Here is a 16,562-nt window from a genome sequence, read left to right on the forward strand (position 1 = left end):
TGCAATAGAAGGCAGAAAATAAACAAAAAAATAGGTGAAATATGTTGATAATATGTACATGGAAATATAAACATATCAGATATCAAAATAAATGGAACTGGATCTCTCTTTCCTGGAGTAGACAAGTATTGTCAATATTGTATTAAAAGAATGAAATAGACTAATTTTTATGTGGTTTAAAAGAATCACAATGGTAAAGTAAAGTGGCAAATCAAATAATGGAACAATGCTGGGATGTAGCTCAGTTTGAGAGCACTTTCCAAGCAAGCACAAGGCCTTGGGTATGATTCCCAATCCTAAGTCACCTATTTTATGTAATTATTTTTGGCCCTGGGTTTGATTCCCAGTCCAAAAAACAAACAAAGAAAAATAAAAAGACAAAAATTGTGTTTAAAAGAGCCAAACCTAAAGCAGGCATACCTGTATTAACATCAGAAAAAAGAGATATTATGCAAACAGCATTACTGTACTGTAAAAGTTCTAGTTTGTAGTGAAGAAATCATCAGAAATAGTTTTAAATTATAATCTATAATATTAATAGCAATGGAGAGGATTGTGAAGAGCAAAATTATAAATCTAAAATCAAATCCAATGGAAGGTACTAACGCAGCTCTGTCAATAAGTGTTAGGTTGTAGAGTCGTGCAATGGAAGATTTGAAAACACATATAACCCAAATAGAATATTCTATCCAATACAAGAATCAACAATCTTTTCACATGTTGTTTTTATTTTCTATTGATTTCTAATCTTGCAAAGCATGTAATCTGTAGGAGACTGATTATTTGATGAATTTAGAATTTTACTTTGTGGCGTAGGATATGATGCATTTTTATAAAATGTTTAAGCTAGTGGTTATCTTTTTTGGTTACCACTTTTGGGGAAAGGGAAGAAGACAGGAAATGAGAGAAATACAAAATAAATATCAACTATACCTGCAATGATTTATGTTTTATTAAGTTTCCAATTAAATATAAAAAGTTATTCAGAGTTGAAAATCATGAATACACGTTTTCATTATATTATTTTTCTTTGTCCTTAAAGATCTTACTAATTTTAAATATATTTTATGTTTTTCATCTATTTTATGTAACTACTTAAAATATAACTGCAGTAATTGGAATATTGATAATGTATAAGTCACTAGAAATAAGTAGTCAATTTATATATTTATGAGTTATACAAAGACTATCTGAAATCAATATATTAACAAACTCATTTGTTTCTGGAGACATTTGAACAAGGAACTTAGGTGAAAAGATTGTTGAAACCATTGGGGAATATTTAGAATAGAAAAATAATTTCAATTATTTGAAAGTCCTGCCTTATCTAAAGCAAAATACATGTGTTTTTCAGGGCAATTGGGGGCTCAATTTAAAGAAAATTAAGAATGTTAAATTTTAATACGTTTTTCCAATGACTGAAATTGTCCAATGATAAAGTCTACTTTGAGAAAGAGAAAAGCTGAATTACTGGAAATATCAACTAGAATTAAACATTTATAGAAAGTGAAATCCTTCACTTATCAAACAGTCATTTGGTTTATAGTATTTATATAGACCTACCAGATTCTAACCATGGTACTAACGTAATGGTGAATATTTCTCTTTCTGTTGACAATTGGCTAAGCCATGTTATTGCTAAAGCCAGTGAAATGTAGGCAGTTGAGAAAACACACTAATTTTGGACTAAAGTGTGTAGGGGTACTAAGGGTGTTTTTGCTATTCCTCAAAGTACATGCTGCAGGTAATTCTTGGTTTCCAGAAAATGAAGAAAAATACGGAGCAGACCTAGCACTATCTCAAAGAAAGAAGCAAAGCCTAGTCTACCCAAGCCTGAGGAAGGTTTGCTTCAGCACCACACAGATTGCAAAGTAGAGAAATTATAAGCACCCATTGTTTTAAGACCCTAAGTTTGAAATGGTTTGTCACATAGCATTGTTGTGGAAATAACTGATCAATATGCATATTAGTAAAGCATTTTTTAGTTCAATATGGCTCAGAGAGTCTATCCACCTATCTGTTGGTAAATTGGTAAGTGATGAAAGATAAATTTAAGATAATATTCTCTGGTAATACTGAGAAACTTGCAAACACAATTAAAATGATAAAGCTATTAAATTTGTATACCATTAAATATTTTTCAAAATATCAATTATTGTCAAAGAGTTAGGAGTACATAAACCTAAACAGATGGTGATATGCTTGTTTCCAAACTGTTATTAAACCTACACAGGAGTAGGTGGTCTATACAGTTGATTTAACAGAACTTATGTCCCTACAGGTGATAGGAGAGAACACCATTGAAATTTTTTAAAATAATAACACATTTTTTTCTTTAGGTACTGTTGATTTTCATATTTATTGAAATTTAGCATCCTTACAATAAAGCCAAGGATTAGGTAGAAAAGCTATTATTAAAGTCACCATCTAGAATACATATATTGTTATGCAAAACGTGAAGAGACTGTCCTCTTAGAGGCAATAAAGGAGACCAAGTACTGACGGGTTTCATGTTTATGCATTTAGGGGCGACAAAGTTTTATCTCTTACCTAGAGCAAAACAGAAGAAAGATTAAGAAAAGCATAATAAAATTTTTAAAACAAGATCTTAGATGATATAGGAGCTTCACAGAATGAAGAAACATAAAAGATCCAAAGTTCCTCCATTTTTCCCATGCCTCCCCATCCCTTTTATAAATTAACATCCACTTTTCAGAGACAACATTTAGCGTTTGGTCTTTTGGAATTAGCTAACTTCACTTAGCATGATATTCTCCAACTCCATCCATTTACCTGCAAATGCCATAATTTTATTCTTTTTTTAATGCTGAGTAATAGTCCATTGTGTGTAGGGAGGGTGCGTGTGGGCAGGAATAGTGTTGTAATGAGATGGACATTATTACCGTATGTACATGTATGACTTCACATATGGTGCGATGCTATGTCGTGTACAACCATAGAAATGTAAAGTTGGGCTGCAATTGTGTACAATCAATCAAAATGCATTCTTCTGTCATATATACATAATTAAAATAAACTAATTAATTTTAAAAAGGAAAATTATATTTTTATGCTTAAGTTTGATGTTGAATGGACATCTATGGTAAGCACCATTAGATTAAAAGTATGTGTAACCTAAGAAACAGACTGGGCTCAATTTAGCTAGGCCAGTTCTTCAAATTCTTTTTGGCCTCTCTGTGCCACATTCCTTCTCACTTAATATAGGGCTGGATATCTGTTTTATGAGGGTCTTTAAAACAGGGGACAACAGAAAGTCAGAAATAACTTTCTGCTTGTATAATTTTCTCAAGGCACCATATTTAGGGGAAGTATGCCATGCACTACCCCATGCTATACATATGGACTTGCAGTGCCACCATAATTCCATGGAAGAAAGGTTGGGCATCACCAAAACTCAATTTGGAAAGGGGTTTTACTCTGCCATTCACCCAGGGTTTTCAATTCTCTCTTTCAGTGCTTAATTCTCCATCCAAATGTTTGGTAAGCCTACATTTGACTACTTCCATTGTTCAGGAATTCTACTGCTGAAAGTAGACATTCTCTGGAAAGCTTTAATTTTTAGAAAGTATTATTGCCATGAGCTAAAAATTTCCTCTCCGTAGTTTATTCTTGATCCTTGACCAATCTCCTGAAATATTATATTACTCATTTTATAAATGGAAAAATTAAGTCTCATAGAGTGTAAGTGGCTTACTTACTGCAGTACAGCAAGCTCTCGATCTAGGTGTGACTAGAAGCCATCCCCATTTCCACTCAAGCTCTTTCTTTTTTCATTTCTCTTATGAAATCCCTTGTGTGTACCAAGGCCTGCCATAGATTAAGAAAATGCAAGATAAAATAAAATACAGTGTGTGAATTCAAAATGCTTGTGGTTTGGGGCAGTGTGAACATGCTAATTAAATTTTGCAGCAAATTAGGATGAAGATTATAGAGGAAGTATGCAAATTCTGTTAAGGGATTATCTCAAACTTCTAATATAGCTAAGTTTAAAATAGAAGTTGCAAGTATTCTTAAATGAAACTCTAAGAAAATATGTATATGAAGTTCAATTTAATTATAACCATATTAAATCATACTCATCCACATAAGAAGTACTAAAAGTAGTTCTTCTCCAAACACACCAGTTACCTCTTTGTGACAATCCATGAAATCCAGCCACTGAAACTTCCTAGACTTACACATCCTCCCAAACATGGATACTACCTGGATTAAGTCATTCTGAAACAACATAGCTGTAATTTTATTTGGTTCATCCCCTAATCAACTCTGCAGTCAAAGTAGGTCCCTTAGCCCATCTGAACCTAATTTACTCATCTGTGAAATGAAAGAATTAAACTTTATCTCTAAGGTATCTTTCAGATTTAAACTGTGATTTTCTGAATTACCTCTGGCCTGATTTGTACATTATTCTTTGAAAGCTTTAATTACTTTTTACCCTCAAGCTTTTAATTTATTTATTTGATTATTTTTATTTTCATGTTTGTAGTTTATCCTTAGAATTCTTTAGGACATGACACTTCAAGAATCATCCCATCTTACAAGGAGTTGTGAATATTTTAGGGTCTTAGAAGATGAAACCTGGGCTAGATGGCCCCACAACGGGCAAAGCTCTAATATAATCAAGCAGTCCTACAAGAAGGGTATTTTCGACAGCTCCTCCTAATTGCATCCCAGGGCAAATACTATGTGCCAACTCCTCAGTCAGTTTTCATTACATTTTGAGAGTTTTGATTATTTGATAGACACTATTTTACTAAAGTCAATCAAGTAATACCACATTAGAACTGAAAAATATGAGAATATAGATCTTAATGTTCTCAGTCTTGGATTTACTGAGAACTTTGTTCAGTTTGATGTTTTGTCAACTGGGTGCTAAGGAAGCATAGAGTTATCATCGTTCCATCTGCTTCCAACTCCAGTGTACTCACTTTATTGCTAGCTACCCAATACTGACTCTAAAACAGAGCTCCTGTGACATCATCTTAACATGGATATCTCTTTCATGTTCCTCTCAAATGATATCATGCAGGTATAGTCTAGCTTCTCTGGAAATAAGACACATTTTATGGAACTATACTAAATCTAGAAATGCATCATTATCTAAATGGCTTGCCATATAGTCACAAACTCTGTGAGGAGAAGTAAAAGGCAATTTTTAAAAGATACTTCATAATATAGCTAAATATTAAAGTACAAACCATTATAAGCATTACCATCAAAAGAATCAACAAAACTACTTTTTAAATAGGAAAAGACAGAGTATGTTTACAACCAGACCCATGTCCTGAATTGATAGTTTGATCATCACCTTTGGTCTTCGGAAAATGGGTCAGGTCATGGTGATCCCTTGTGATAGATGTAGAGGCCTGAAAACTATTCGCTATTAATACTAATGCAAATACAATGACCATGAATTCTGATTTTTTCAAGGATATTTCAGGTTGGTACTGGCACCTGCTGTGCAGCAATTAAAGCTTGTTATTTCTGTTTTTGGCACTGCATTTCACTCAAAACTGCTCTGGTTTGTAAAATGACTTACATAGTCATCCAGACTACAAGCAAATTACTACCTCTCCTTCTCTAATGAAGAGGCTCTAAAATTTCTTATGATTTAAATATGCAAACAAAGAAAGCCAACAACTATAAGGAATACAACCAGAAGCCAGAAATAAAACAAAAGTGATTTTTTAGTAACCAAATGTAAAAAAAAAACATAAAATAAAGTTCATATGTTATTTATAAACTGTCTCATAACAAAGGAGACTATCAGTTTCTCATTCTGAATCTATTTTGTATTAGGGTTAGATATAAGGTGTTGGCTATCTGTTTTTTTTTTCTTCTTTTTTTGGTCTATAATTTTTAGAATAAAAACTTCAGAAGTGTACTTGTAGAAACAAGTATTTTAATAGCCAAATGACCTAACAATTTATAACAGAAGAACAAGAGAATGTGATTTTAAAATACAAGCTAAAGCACAAAGCATGTTTTAGAAGCATGTAAATATGGGTCCACCTGCTATAATGGCAAATATTTCTAAGTTAAATGCAATAATGGCATTCGTGACTAATAATATAAAACTATCAAGAAATTATAATTATGATTTGTATTTTCTGCTAAAGAAAGCAAAAAGCAAGCAATTTAAAAATTAGAAAAGATGAACATATTTAAGGTGAGTTTTTAAAGGTAAAATTTCTATTGATTCAGGGGAAACAATTAGTCATACCATCAACTGTAGATTCACAGATTCCAATGATAATATTCTTAATAATTCAGTTTCATTGATGGTCAACTATATGAGGCTGTATATCTATACATCCCTGAATATATGTGGGTATCTCATATTCCTAACACAAGTAATTGGGACATTTACAGGTTTGCATTGCTGGATTAATTGGTCCACATTAATACAGAAGAATTAAATAAAACCCAGGCAATCCCTGACTTTGGAGGACTTACACTTTTATTTTTGCACACATTTAAAAAGAATTTAAACTTACAAAAAAATAAATGTTAAATTTCATTTCCATATTATTAATCACTTCACCTCTTTACTTTTCTTATAGTGAATTTCATTACAAAACCATGCTTTAAGAATCTAATTACTCTCTAGTGTGATATGCAGAGCATTAAGATATATATTTATCATACATATTTTTTAGCTGAAACTTGGCAATTTTCAAGACTAAACTTGCCAAATTAAAAAATAAATTGATTTATGCTTGACATAAAAGCACTAAAATGACGACCAAGATTCTCTGAAGTATACTTTTGATAGAAATAGCTGAAAAACAGAATGTCAATGACGTCATATTTCATCTTTCAGCTCCTTTGTTGCTATTAATTCCTTCAATATTCTACTTTCGTGGTGGACAATGCCAGATCTTTGTATCCTATAATCACTACTGGGCCACTGTGTAAAGAGAGATTTCACTAAGAATAGTCCTCAGAGAAACTCCACAGTCAATTTGTAAATGTTTTCTATTGAATATCCATGATATGACTATAATTATGAATATTTTTAAAAATTTGAAGGGGGAGTAAAGGTCACAAATTACACTTTCCTCAGTTTACTAATAAAGACCCTATGGCACAAAAGAGGTAAATGGCTTATCCAATGTTTCATGGCTTCTAAATGCTGCAGCTGGAGGCATCCTAACACTAACCGGTGAGTCATTCCTACAATCCTGCAGGGATGCAGCTCTATTACCTCTTCCAAAAGTTACTCTGTGATAATGAATAGTACTGAACTATCTGTAAGTGGTGATGCTTGCTATTTGTGTGTTACTTTTTTGGCAATGGCAATGATATTATGATTAAAGGAGATTTAGTTGGAAACCAGCACAGAATATTGGCAAGCACAATGGATTAAAAAATTCAAGAGTAGTAAGAATAAAAAAAGAGAGAGAGAAAGAGAGAAATACTAGAAGTACAAGGGCTGATTTATTTCCATCCATTTGGCTTTGTGCATTCTTTGTAATATTTTGAACAAAGGATTTTATCTTTCCTAATTTTAAACATCAGAAGAATTTATTTACAGTCTTTCCATGAGTCACATTGTCCATATATTTATCAATTAGGAAAGCTTTAATATCATATTTGTGAAAAATGATGTTGCACTCTGTGAAATTTATATGAAGATTGAATGAGCAAGAACAACAGGCTGAGCCCTCACATTTGCTGTAACCCCAATAATGTCATGAAGGAGGGTCATGGCTAAGTTTGCTATAATACCAAATGAAACACACAGGTCACATGACTTATTTTTTTTCTCCTATCTGACATAAGTAAGATATGCAGTATTAGACAAAATATTGTTTCCGATTTACTTTCCCCTTGTGTTCAAAAGAGCTTGCATTAAATATTCTTTAAAACATTTTGTGCTCTATTATTCTCCAAACTGGTTTATTCTGTTTGGCAATGAGCTACTCTATATAGGATATTGATTATGTTCTCTGAAAAGTACTAAAAGTTATGACAGATGCAAACAAATTTGAATAATATTTTCTGTCCTCAAGCAATTTGAAACTTATTAGAACAGGCAAGATATAACAGTTAGTTAGGAGAAAGTGTCAATTAACATACTATGAAGTTAGTTCTCAGTATAGTTTTAAGAATTACAATCAGCTATGTTTGCTTAGGTAAAATGAGAGCCACAAAAAAATAAATCAGGAGGGCTTCTATCAACATACTCCTCATATTCTGCTGGAATTATATTTACATACACAACTTCCAATATCCTACTCTCTTAAAAAAATGTGGAAAATAGTGCCTATCATTATAGACCTTCTAGCAATAAGACATTTTCTTGATAAAATGAAATCTTTTATTTAAAAAAAGTCCCTTTGATATCTTTATTTACTTCCTTGATCATGCAATATTATGGTATTAAAACTTTTGTCTGTGCTCTTTTTAGGGTGGCAGAGGTGAGGAGGAGGCAGAATGTGTTTGGAGCATCCTGGCTATCTGGAAAGCTTAAAGTGGTTAAGAAGGGTTCAGGGGAAAAGGAATGGGAAACTTGGTTTTGAGACTAATTTGAGACTACAGGAATAAGTTTGGTACTTTCTTATAGATAGATAATATTTCTTCATTTTACAACCTTAGGTTCAACAGGTTGAAAAATATATGATGCTATGCTTTTAATGTGGTTTCACATACTGAAAGCTTGGTCCTCGGTGTGGTGGTGAATTCTTTAAATGGGGGGGAGCGGTGTCTAGGGGATTACATCATTGGGACACTCACCTCAGGAAGTTCTATCGCTGGTCTGAGATATTTTGTGATAGCAACAGAAAATAGACTAAGACATTGATAATATTAGGTAGAAATCTTATCCATAAAGAAGGACGTGAATTTAGCTGGAGTGAAGGCTGTACTCTGAGTTAGGGAGACATGCTGCAGTAGAAAACCAGATGCAAAATACCAAAATTCTTATAGTTGTTAAAATACAAAATGTTAACAAATTAGTGTAAAGGTCTAATGGGTTTTTATTTGTAATTTTAGAATTAAGCAATACCTCATTCTCTCTTACAGAATGAGTATCCTGCTAAGTTCAGCAGAGTAGACTGGCTTTTTAGTCAGAAAAGGGCTAAAGAAAGTGGAAATATGAAATGAAAATCAGATTGGTCATTTCAGTTAGTTTCCTTACAGGGTTAAAAGGTGACTTCCTTATTTTGCCATCTCAGGTAAACCAGGCTCATTCTGATTGGTTGCTAGGAATGTGCTTGTTTTTCTTTTTTTGTTTTTGAATACTGGCTCATTTCAGAGTTCAGTTCCATTATGTGACACCAAGCAGAAGTGAGTCCATTATGGTTTGGTGTGGTCTGCTGGGGTCCAGTTTAGGCAACAAAAGCCTCCCATAGCTTTGTTTCACATATTCCATTCTTCATAGCTGATGTATCAAAGTTGAACAAGTCTGTTTCCTTTATGAAATGAGCCTGTAAGCAAAGGATTGGCTTCTCCTTTTATGGCATTTCCCATTTCTGATATCTTGTTAGCTGTATTATAGGTACATCTGAACTGTGTAACTTTTGTGGGAAGACATGATAAATCCAATTTTGGGTGGTGGTTGTTATTTAAGATGCCTGATGATTTTGTTTTCTATTAAAACTATTCTTCTTCCTAAGAATTTTCAGCAGCACTGGAAAATAAATGTATTGCATTTCATTTGAAATCTGGAAACAGATGGAATTTAGGGAACCAAACTTCTCCTTTAGAAATCAATTCTTCAATTAGGCAGCAGAATTACTGAAACACTCTCATTCAAGAAACTTGTGTTATTTGTTGGACCAACTACCAATAAATAGCGTGCTGATTTTGACTTCAGTGAGCAACTGGAGACAAACTGTGACCAAAAGAACTGGAAATTATATTGCTCCAGAGCAATTAAATGTCTTTAAAGTAAGTAAGAAACTTCTTCTAATCAATAAAATTTGATGAGGAGCCACTTTATATAGGACTATCCTGGAGACTGTTAATTCTGAATTCTTTTAAATGCAAATGAAAATAATAATGAATATCTCATTCAGAGACCACTCTCAGTAATAGGGGGTACATGTTAGAAGGACAGTTTGAAAATAACTGATGAGTCCACTCACGAGGCTAACAAGTATCATTGGTATCACTAAAAAATCAAAAGGCAAGTTCTTCCTGCCAGGATCCTAAGCCCAAAATTTTGCACCCTGCTTTCTACTTTGAAGCAAAGCTGTTTGACTCTGAAAGGCTTTTTCAGATAAACAGGCTTTCATACTCTCTACATAATACTTCTGTGAGTGGCTCTGGCAGTTATCTGGAATCTTCCAGCTTATTATCCCAAAACTCTATCCTCTCATCCTAAACCAATTCAAGTTTAAAGTGAAAGTTAAAATAGCTAATGGAAATTTGAAATGCATTTCTTTCAGTAATATTTTTAATGGGCCCATAAACTGAGTCCCTTACAAGATTCAAATGGTTTTACAACCATTTTAAATGTGTTTCCCATTTCAATTTCTTAATTTTTTAAAATTTTCCTATAATACAGGAAAGCCTTGTTTACAAAAAAGTGCAAAGTGCCATTGCTTTTCTTTGCAGATATCCAGATTTGACTTTAAAATCAAGTTGTGCTATGGGAACCTCAAACAACTCCCTGAACAAGACTATTATTTTGTTTCAGATGAGTATAATGGCTAAGTGTGGTAGAGATCTGTTTCTATAGGTATCAGTGCTTTCACCCATGAACATTTCTCTCCTCTATTCTAATATCTGAAATTTCAGATAAATGATTTGAGTTACTGAGCAAATTAAAAAATGGATAAGGTATTAAAGAGATAGTCATTTTTATCTAAAAAACTGTAAGTGAGCTAAATTAAGCAAAATATCGTCTTCTTATGGAGCTACAGAAAGTCAATAGGAACAATATATTTCTGGAGACGGTGCTATGTAAAATGCACACTGGCTCTTCCCTCTGAGAAGATACCGTTTAAAGAGGTTCCTCTATTGATTGATGTAAAAATGTCAGATAACTCAATTTTAGTAGTTGTGTTTATTAATGAACATTTGCTCTCTTCACATTGTGGCTCTGGTAAGACCATAGAAAATAACGACACATCGGTGGCTTGAGGGATATGTTGATAAAATTTAACTGTGCAGCCAAGTCACACATAGGAGTCAAATATCTTCACAGTAGATCAATGGAATAATATTGTGGCTGCTCTCTTGATGGTGTTAGGCACCATGTCTGCTCTTACCTGATCTTGCACTTTAGTTATAGATAAAAGTGCAGTTGCAATTGGAAGTCAGTTAGCAGAACATAGTATTTGAGTAAGCTTGGCTGAACCACTCTAAGTCTTGATCAGAGTTTGCACTAACATAGTAGGAAAGCAGAATTCTCTGTTGAGGCTAAAATGGTAATTATGTATAGCAGTATGTTGGCTAGCCATATTGTCTAATCATTTCCAAACCTCAATCTCTGGTAACAATCTGAAGACTTTTTCTAGCCAAATTCTTGTTGAACTTCGAGAGAAGAAAATGCAAAATTTGAGAAACTTAGAATAAACTCAAGTTCTTGAGATGTTTTCACTATAGGTTTCAGGTGCATGCCTGATGAATATATAGAACCTATAACATTTATGGTTTTCTATTTTTATTCTTCTATGTATAAATTCTACTAACTAGAATGAATTTTATGGTCTTCCCCAGGCTGGGCACCGTGCTACAACATGGAGGTTGAGGCAGGAGGATTGCGAGTTCAAAGCCAGCCTCAGCAAAAGTGAGGCACTAAGCAACCCAGTGAGACCCTGTCTCTAAATAAAATACAAAATAGGCCTGGGGATATGGCTCAGTAGTTGAGTGCCCCTGTGTTCAATCCTTGGTACCTCACCCCCCCAAAAATGTTCTTCCCCAGAACTGTATCCTCTGATCATCCCAGGAATAAGATAGTTTTCAAATAGGTACCACATCCACAATCCTACAAATCAGACTCCTCAAAATGCGAAGAAACATTTAGAAACATAAATAATGAAGAAGAAAAATGCAACAAAATAATTTTAGCATTAAAAGAAACTTTAGAAGATGATTAAAATTTGCAATTAGATGTAAGGTTTTTGAAGATTATGTTTAATAATAGGAAGTTTTGTGTGTGTTTGTGTGTGTGTGCTCGCACACGTGTGCATGCATGTGCACACTGTGGAAATCATGAGCAATGACCTCTTTATGAAAAACAGACAAACGAATGTACATAATCACTGGTCACATCAAATAGTATGTAATCCTGATAGATATGTGTTTGTCCACGTTATTTTTATAGGACCTGTTAAGAAAGTGTAACATGATGTCTTTCTATGTCATTAACATTTTAAAGCTGATATGAACCTTCAGTTTGAAGTCATGATTATTTATGAATAGTACTGTAAGCACTGGCAATAGCTCAAAGAATTTACCCCAGTTATACATGTCTTCTAGGACTTTTGTCATGCAAATATGTTAATGATGCTAGATAATATACACATCTATGAAAAGTTTCAAAGTTCCTTCTGAGGTAATATTTAGTACAGCAGAACTTTGTGAAGTTCCTGTTTCCTTGAGAATATATCAATGAGTAAAGTTTCCAAGGGGTTTAAGATATTCTAATTAATCTATAAAAATGAACTTTCTAGTTGTTGATATAATTTATATTTTTAAAAATATATTCTTTTACCTCATTACCTGTTTGGTACTGTATACCTTTATCTTTCCTATGAACTTATGCTAAATTTAATTGGATGGAGAGTTATTGGCTGATGGTTTCATCAAGGGTTCCCCACATGTGGAAGTCTTCCTAGTCATAGTCCCAGAAATTTCTCAAATCGGTTATTTTCCAAAAGCTATAATGTTCTCAGGTTGTTGTTGATTCCCTTTGGAACAATTAAACCCTAAGCAACAGTTTATAGGCAAGTAAATTATAAATTTTTATTAATGCAATGGTTTCAACACATGAATAAGTCTAAATGGAGTGCAGTGACCTAAATCTGACAAATGACTGGTCCCCATAGCCTGTTAGGATAATAACAGCATTCTAGCCTGGATTTTCAATTCTGCTTTGCTACAAGATAGAATGAACATCTCTTAATATGTAAATCACAGAAAGTAGACTAATGTGTGAAAATTTTCAATAAGCCACAAAACTGTCATTTTAAAGTTAGCATCTGAATAGGATCTAGAATGAAAGCTATAACTATGTTAACTGTAAAACTCAAGATTAGTGGTATAATATTTGTCACACTATCATTATGTATTTTAATGCTTGAAATCAGAAAAGAAGTTTTGCTGTATTTTTAAGTCTTAGAAAAGTGTTTTTATTCATTATTTTAAATGGACAGTTTTAATATTGAGCAAGTTCCTGTAGTTTATAGCCCTAGCACTTAAAAAGTGAAAGAATTAGCCCGCAAATTGTTTGTAAACATTAAAAATAACCAATTTACGATGAAACTGCATATAAAAATGTCTATGAGGCCAGGTATGGCCCAGTGACTCCAGAGGCTGAGACAGGAGATGGTAAGTTCAAAGCCAGTCTCAGCAACTTAGTAAGACCCTGTCTCCAAGTAAAATATAAAAAGGGCTGGCAATGGGACTCAGTGGTTATGTGCCCCTGGCTTCAATCCCTGGTTAAAAAAAAAAAAAAAAAAAGTACAGGCAAAAGGCAGAGATGACCTCACTACATGAAAGTTGGTATATTACACAAGGAGATGCAAAATTAAGCAAAAATACATGAACAATTAGAACTGTGTAAAAGGAACCCAGCCTAACATGGAGAGTTAAGATTACTGAAGGCTAGGGCTGGGGATGTGGCTCAAGCGGTAGTGCGCTTGCCTGGCATGCGTGTGGCCCGGGTTCGATCCTCAGCACCACATACCAAAAAGATGTTGTGTCTGTCGAAAACTAAATAAATAAATAAATATTTTTTAAAAAAAAGATTACTGAAGGCTATATGTTAAGATATAAACTTGAGGTCATGAGCAGATTTGGGAGAAATCAAAATGATTTCAAGTATGTAATGTGATATGTGGGTATGTTTGTAGTTGGAGAAAAGGCAGTAACTTTGGTAACTTAGAGATTCCCATCATTCCTCAGACAGGTGACATATGATGGATCATGTGCCAAAACAGGGATAAAAAATCCATCTACTCATGAAATCAAGTTAATCATTTTGAATTTACTTCTAGGAGTAAGGAGACATCATTGACTCAGTAGAAAAAAAATTGAAGTTGTATTATTAAATGCTTACCCTGTAATAATGTAGAAAAAAAATAAGGAGATGATAACTGCAGAAAGATTATTAAAAGACTTTACAGAATTCCAGGCTAGGAATGGTGGTTTAAAAAAATGTGGCACCTTCCAGAGTGAACATAAATATAGAAATAAGGTTTGTGGATATGTCCTGGAGTTGCAATTAGCTGTAATTCATGGTATAGGTATGGCCTGAAATTTCAGTATTATAAGTTGTCAAAGTATATTTAATAAGATTGTTTTATAGTAAAGCACTTTTCCCAGGTTTCATGGAAAACACTCCTTTTTTAGTCAGGGATCATCAGTATAGGCTGTGTTGTTATATTACATCTTGCTTGGCTGATCTTTCAGAATTGATGTTCTTATTTCACCACCAGAATATAGTTAAATGGGCATTTCTAGTTTCTGGATGCCTGTGTAGGTACCAGAAGGCTAAATAATTTTCTAGATATTTTTCAGCATAAGCAAAATCTTCAGCCCTATATAGAACAGCAGATAAGAATGGCTGGGGTGTGGTTGCGAAATTGCATTTAAAAATAGTAATTGTTATCTAGTAAGTGTTGAAATTTGGGAAATTTTCAAGATGTTGATCTTAAAATAAAGTCTTTATAAGAAATTTATTTTTGTAGACTTTGTGTTTTTTTTTAATTTTTTTTGTAAACTTGCAAATTGTAGGCAATCCTGGCTTCCAAAGACTTTGATAGAAAACTTCACTCTGTTCTTGCTACCTATTACAATAGGAGCTCTTTTAACCAGCCTGCCCTTTAACTCACTCACCAGGTTAACCAGTGACCTGTGCTCCTTCCTAAAATCATAATGATCCTTATTTCCAGTTCTGCACATGCTGGCAGCAAATTACTCTGTTATGCCTGGGCTTCAGCTCTCCTTAAAATGCTTACTGAGAGCTCATTATGTTTGCCCTCTAATCAGTTTATACCAAGTACATGATTTTGTAATTATTTAAATTAAATATATTACACAAACTGACAAAATACTGTGAGAAAGGAGTGAATACTTACACAAAACTGGGTGTTTTGAAATAATATATTATCCATGAGTTTCAGCTTTCCCTCACCTTCCAAATTATTGTTGAAGTAAGGGATTTACAAGGTAATTTTAAAATTTGGCATTTGAAAATCCACAATTCTGAACTCCTATACATTCAGTGTGTCTTACATCGTTGTTCCACTTTAATGATATCAAAACTTTCAAGCATGAAGAATGCATTATGGATGCTTTATGCAAAAATATAGCTCAATTTGGCAGACTTATTTTTAAAGAGGGGGCATGATGGCTTACCATCAAAGATTGGAAGATAAATATACATTTGTGTGTTTTAAATGAATATAAAATGCTTAATATATGTATCATTTAAAATTATTCTACTTTTTAAGTGATGTTTTTCATAAAGCTAGCTATGGTTTATCATTGTCCCTAAGTGACCCTAGTCATACAATAGCCAAGCCATGAAAGAGTTTTTCCTGAATCACCAGTAGATATGCTGCTTCTAGATCTTTACTGACTTTGCTGAACTGGACAACGGTTTTCGTGATTTTCAGCCAAACTCCCACCTAGCTTGTCCTCATGTCTCGCAGCACCCTTCAGTGACACCCAGACTCACAACGCACATCAGAGTCAAACCTTTCACTTCTGCCTTATGCTGCCTATTGCAAGTTGTGTGTGGTGAAATATTGAGTACATCTGAGAATTTTCTTCTTATTATTATTTTCCTCTGCTAGGTACCAGGAGAGTAATAATCCAGATAGCACCAGGTGCAGGCAAAACCTCATCCAAGAGACTGCTTGCTGCCCGCTGTCCACTGATGGTGCAGCTCCTTGGAATAATTAAAACAGGCAATTTGACTACAGATGCATTTCTCTTGTTAATCATCAGGTCATTAGCCTTAATAAGATCAATCTGTGATTAGATTTGCCATATCTCAAACCGATGAAATGGAGCAGAGAGGAAATCAAATTCTAAGTACATGTTTCATTTATTGCTAACCTTCATCTGATGCCACAAAGCCTGAGTAGTTTGTAGAGGTTACAGATGCATTCTCTCCATGCCTAAGTGATCAGAGACTCAGCAGAATGACATCAAAGGGGGAACACATCGAGAATAAAGAGGACTAATTTAGTGATCAGCACTTGTTTATGGGACACTGAGCCGGTTGGCTGAATTATTGGTGGTGTGACCTATTTCTTTTAATCATTAGTGTACTCCAGCAGGGATATATAACATTGCTGTTCTGATAGAGAGAGAGAGAGAGAGAGAGAGAGAGAGAGAGAGAGAGAGAGAGAGAGAGA

At 33.7% G+C, this 16,562-nt stretch overlaps 1 protein-coding gene across 3 annotated transcripts in view; it reads left to right on the forward strand.

Annotated features, from left to right (window-relative positions):
* Positions 1–16,562, forward strand: part of Rit2 (Ras like without CAAX 2) — a 331,975-nt gene that overhangs the window by 125,974 nt on the left and 189,439 nt on the right. The gene's annotated exons all lie outside the window — the stretch shown is intronic.

This window comes from Marmota marmota, unplaced genomic scaffold (genome assembly GCF_001458135.2).
Source record: "Marmota marmota marmota unplaced genomic scaffold, marMar, whole genome shotgun sequence".
NCBI classification, from domain to species: Eukaryota; Metazoa; Chordata; class Mammalia; order Rodentia; family Sciuridae; genus Marmota; species Marmota marmota.